Raw genomic sequence first — 5,934 nt, 5'->3', positions numbered from 1 at the left:
GGCGCGGCGGGGCTTCCGCCGGCGGCGGGCCCCGGGCCGCTCCTCCCGCCCCGCCCCGCCGCGGGCGCCGCCTCACGGCTGAGCCCGGCCCGGCACGGCACGGCACGGCACGGCACGGCGGGCTGCGGGTGCCCTGTGTGCCCTGTGTGCCGTGCCCGGCGGTGCGGCGTGTGCCGGGAGCCCAGCAGCCAGGCCCCGTAATTACCGGCTGGAAAAGGAGCACCGTGCTGCGCCTTCAAAGCAGCGGCTTTGCGCTGGGCTCCGCAGCGCGGTGAAGTGCGCGGAAAGAACGCAAAACAGGCGCACGCCAGACTGCATTTAGCCAGGGCTATGCTGTGCTGCTGCAGAGCTCTCTTTTGAACGTCACAGAGCGAAGATAATTAGTGTCACATCAAGCAGTGTTCTTGTTTTCGGTGTTAGTTTGTTTTTTGTTGTACATCCAGAACTGTTAGGGTTGCAAGGCTGCTTCAAATTAACTTTGAATGAATGTTGTGTTACCCGGATCCACGTTTAAGCTCCAGGTGATTTTTAGAAACAACATCTCCTGGTATATGAAGCACAGTGCACATAATGCTCTACATAATAGGTTATGTTCTGCTTTGTACATTATGTTCCACATCCAAAAATAAAACTGCTTTTTTTACTTTATCACAAGCTGACAATAAGAAGCCTGTGCTTCTCAGACTGAATTAAAATAATATAAAAACATCACTGCAATGAATAAAAATGTTATTTTTAGTTTGACTCAAGTTTCCTGTTTCATGACTGGGAGTACTTCACAGTGTGTGGATCAGCTTCCAAAGTGTACTGGCTTCATCTTGGGTCCTGGACCCGTGTGCAGATCATCCCTGTCTATCTTGCAATCCCACACTGAAGTGCCCATGGAAAAGAAATATGAAAAGACCAAAACTTAGCTAAAAAATCAGAGATCCAAAACAAGGGATATGTTGTGGAGCATACCTGCTGACAGTCTAGATATATTTCAGGTCTGGAGATGCTTGGGTTATTCCTGGTGTTCTTTTCCAACTTGTGACATGATGAATTTATGAACATCAGATCTTGTGTCATTCCTGCTGTTAATTCCAGAAGACAGAAATACTGTATTTAAGGGTTTTTTACTGGAGCTTCCTGGTTAAACAAACTAGCAGACTGTGAGGCCTTTGGTAAAGTTCAGAGTATCACCTGGAAAAAAATGTTTTAAATGTGGTAGTTAGGAACAAACAAACAAGACATCTTTATTGAACTTCTGGTGTTGGTTGCGGTTATGATTTACACTACTAGGTTTGATCACAGGTTAAAAGTACGTGTTCACATCTATGAATGCACAAGTTGCTGGTGAATGAAATGATTGATTGGTTTTGCAAGGAGAATCCACTCTTCTGGAATTCTCACAGTCTGTACAGATACTGTTAAAGTATTGAGATCTGATTGGGCTCGCATACTTGCCTAATGGTGAACTGATTTAGTAACTGGTCTTGTAGGGAATAAAGTGAAGCACTGTGACAGTTACCACTTCTGGCCATGCTAAATAAAGTTGCTGAACTCAAGAAAACCTAAGCCTTGCTATTCTAATGATCAGATTAAAAATAACAGCAGATAGTAGGTCTTGTGCAATTGAATGTTTTATATGCATCTGAGTATTATCCATAGATAGTTTTAAGGGTGAGGAAATAAAATATGAATGAAAAAGTCGTCATCGTCAACTCAAAACCACCTCAGGGATTACCACTGGCATTTGAATGATCTCATCTGGGGCCTTTGAAGAGGCAGGAAAAGACATCAGCCTCTGCTTTGCTCGTTGCAATAATGAAGGATGATCAGTGAAGCCCATGGACCCCCAAATGCTGTTTCATGCTCAGGGGGCTTTTCCACTTTGGAGCCTTTTTTAATAGTTTGATTTGCTAGGTTTATTGTCTACAGTCATTTACAGAGAAGATTATGATAATTTTTGTTCTTGTTTGCGTATTACTAAGCAAATTCTGTAGGCAGTGTAGGAGACTAAATATTATGCAAGCTGTTCTATTTATTTTCTGTTGTGTTTTCATTCTTTCCATGAGCAGACTTACTAAATATATTCTTCCTCTTTCTTGTGGTCATCAATAGCTTCTTTGTGAATTACTGTGCCTGAAGGAAGCAAGTTCGGAGTTGATCTACTCCAGTGAAAATATTAATGCTTTATGTATTGTACACATTTAAATTATTTATACAAAATGTTGCTGTCCTTCACCCCGTAAAATTCAGGAGGCTGAGGTGAAGCAGGGCTGGAAACAGAAATGTGATCATGAGAGAAAGAATTCTTGGGAGTACAACATGGTCTTGGAGAAGTGTCCTCATAAGTTTTGTTTGGAGCAGCAGGAGCCACTACTCATGAAGTAATTGCACACCTTCCAAAGCCTTAGCCCACCACAGGAACAAATGGCAGCAGATGAACTGGTGTCTTCTGCAGTTCTTCTTTCACACCGTGGGATGTTCTGTCATTTGATGATGACAGCTGGAGCTCCCTTAATAGCAAAAGAAGGGGGAAAGGGGCTGTAGCAGTTCTACATAAGAAGGCAGCCTACAAGTCCCTCTTTCTCATGGATACACAAAAGCCTATTTATTTGTATATTGTTCCTTTGGTCTCTTGTGCTGTTAATGATGCAAATTCAGATATAATCCTCATTTTGAACATAAAAGCAGCAGCTGGTTCTCTGAGGATCTTGTGGCACACATCTTGTTAGCCAACAGAACTCTCCATGCCTTTCTCTTCAAAGCATTTCAGATAATTTTCTATTAGGATGTTTCTGCTGCAAGACAAAGGGGAGAAGAGCTATTTTCCCAGCCCTTGTATTGTATGTGATTATCTCAAAAATATTTAAATATATTGCTTTAGTTAAGAGTGGCAGAACCAGTTTCAATATAATAGTGCTTTTTAAACATTAACCTATTTTTGCCAATATCAACATGACAAAAATATATATTTTGAAAAATAAATTTATGTATAATTTGCCTCAGTAATCAAGACTGAGAATGGTGCAGGAATTTTCAAATGGACTTTTATTTCAATATCAACATGAACTGTTCATGCAGTAATGTTATAGGCAACAAAGCCAAAAGATAAGCTATATGAAAGTGCTGTGTTAATCAGGATAGTACTCAAAATCAGAGGAGACCTCAGCTTGAGAAATGCAATGTATGTTTTGTTATATAAACTCATATCCTAGCTATGTCAGCCCAGCTGCAATGAATATGTTTTGTTTCTTTACTTGTAGTCCTGAAGGCTTTGATCCTTCCAAATCCTCTTGGAGCCACTCTGCAGGCCTTTTACTGTTTTTCTCTCAGTATAATATCCAAATGGTGATAGTCTGTACACTCTAACCTGTAAGAAATTGGGGTTTTCCACTGAAATGCCTTAGTTTATAAAACTCCACAGACAAAAAGTGGGAAAAAAATGTTATATTCTAAATGAGATGGCAAATAGGCACAAATCTGCATATTTGCTTTCAGAGGCCGAAATTTCAGGTTTTGTTAACTCTTGAGTAACTGCAGGCTGACATGAAAAGAGACAATTGTGTTCCTAACAAAGGTAGCAACAGCCTGTGCTGGGAAAGAGGGAATATTACCTCATCTTTTGGTTGCAGCTCACAGTTAGATTGGATTAAGTGTAATATAAAACTGCATCCAAAGGGCATCTACAAGAACTCCTACTGACAGAGCTATTGTAGGAAAATAGCTGGCATTATTCATTGCTTGCTCAGAGTTGTCTTTTTATAGGTATTCAATTGTTTTGGGATCATACATGTGAGCATTGTGCTCCATCATTTTTCCCCTGTATAAGTGCCTGTCAATCTGCTGATTCTCCTGGTTCAACTGTTCACTCTCTGGTTCAGAGCCAGGTTGAAAATTATGGTTAATCAGGATATGATTTGCAAATGGTATGCATATTCTAACCCTCAAGGCAGAAAAGTTTATTAGAGAAGGTAAATATAGTGGAAAAGGTGATAATAAATTCAATTGCCTCATTTGAATCCACTTTCATATGAGCTGCTAATCAGAGGGCTCAGTTACCTTCAGAAAAAGTATGAAATTGAATTTCCAGACTAATATTACATCCTATTTTTGATAGCTTTGCATTCCCTTGTTTAAAAATCTGTCTCTAAAATTCTTTTTTACCTTTAAGACTGTCACTAATCTGTTTTTCTCTTCTGCAGTTCAACTCTCTTCCAAATTGATTGAAACCTCCTAAACTTGCTAACTGCATTAAACAGATCTTTCTTTCTCTGAATTGGCTATATGCATATACAAATAAAGGAACAGCACCACGAAGACCACTTTAGGATGTTCTTTGATATTCCAAAGAATTTAAGCACAAGGATAACTTTGTTACGTAGTGTCTGTTTACTTCTGAGACCAGGAGTCACTCTGAATTTGGATAAAATCTTCACTGCTCACTCATGCATTGTGCATGCCTGAGTGCTTTGAGCACAGGCTGGCACAAGTCTGTTCTCCAGGCTTCCTCTTTGTCAAGGTCAGTTATTTAGGGATAGAGTTTCAGAGAAGAGAACCCTACTCCATAATATTCAGATTTGGTCTTTTTTAAACTTGAGCACTTCCAGATTTCAGGAGGGGTATTATCTGTCATTACTGTGTTATAAATAAGCAGAATGAGTCGGGAACTGGAAAGCAATGTATCTTATTCAAAGAGCAGGCCAGCATTCTCCCTCTGGCCCTGATCCAGGGCTCTGCAGCTCTGCGGAGCGATGTTCACGTGAGCCCTTTGCAAGGGTCACAGAGGACATGCCCCTGCCTGTGCCCTCTGTCAGCTCCTCACTCCTGCTGTAGGGACGGGACAGCACATCCCAGCCCTGTCCCACTGCTGGGATTGCACCAGAAGAGCTGAGTGTCTCATTTGTGGCACCAGGATTTGAGGAGAGGCTGTCCCATTTGTACCACTGACATTTTCAGGAGTGGCTGTGCTGGGGTATGGCAGGAGGTGCAGCAGGATGGGCTGTGCCAGGTACCTTTGCAGAACTGCTGTAGGGAACAGGGATCACTCTCATCTGCAGCTTTCCTAGGGACCATCCTGCCTGCAGAGACAGCAGAGAGGAACAAAGGATCGGGTTTTCCTTCCAACAATCCCTAAGAGTGCCAGGGACATGAAGCTGCACAGATAGCCAGGGGGTTTGGTCTTCAGGATACTGCAGAATAAATAACCATTGTAAGTCCCATGGCAGCTTCTTTCTGCTCTACAGATCAGGGACTCACCCCAGAGGAGGAGCACCATAAAACAATTATGTGTGCACTGATAACAGCTGTTACAAGGCAGAGGTTTAGATTTAAACACCACAAAGGGAAGGAAATAAGCAGAATATGAATCGATGAAAGCCATGTGCGCTGTTGAGCTGATACCACCAGGTTTTCTGTCAGAATACTTGTATGTCATACAGCAAAGTTATGGTTTCCCAGGCCATTCTCAAGGACTGCTTCACCATTGTTTTCATTGTTTTCATGGGACTGAATAGAACATCATTTTGCTATTAATGGCTTAGTGGCAGAAAAGTATTCCTTAGTCTCAACAAGGTTATTTCTTTAGGAATTTTAAGGGTATCTTAGGAATAAAAAATTTGCATATGTAATAATTAACTTCTGGCATGGAGGGTGTCATTCTGAATTAGCCCAAATTCATTTTGAGTTACAGAAAAGACACAAAATACATTCATAAATATTTAGCATTTTCCCAACACTTTGAATTAATTCTATAATTTACAAGTGTTATGATTTATTCATTAACTCTCTCTCTGTAAGTTAGTTAAGAGTACCAGGACATTTATTTTAATCAAAAGGAGACATTTGAGCTCAAATTTCCAAAAGCACCTATTGAATTTGGGAGAATGGGACATCTAGAATGTCAGTCATTGCAGTATCAGCAGTACTCAGGAAACACTGGTGAAGTTT

This window comes from Passer domesticus, chromosome 5 (genome assembly GCF_036417665.1).
Source record: "Passer domesticus isolate bPasDom1 chromosome 5, bPasDom1.hap1, whole genome shotgun sequence".
NCBI classification, from domain to species: Eukaryota; Metazoa; Chordata; class Aves; order Passeriformes; family Passeridae; genus Passer; species Passer domesticus.
The sequence above is the reverse complement of the archived record's forward strand: the minus strand, read 5'-3'. Positions refer to the sequence as shown.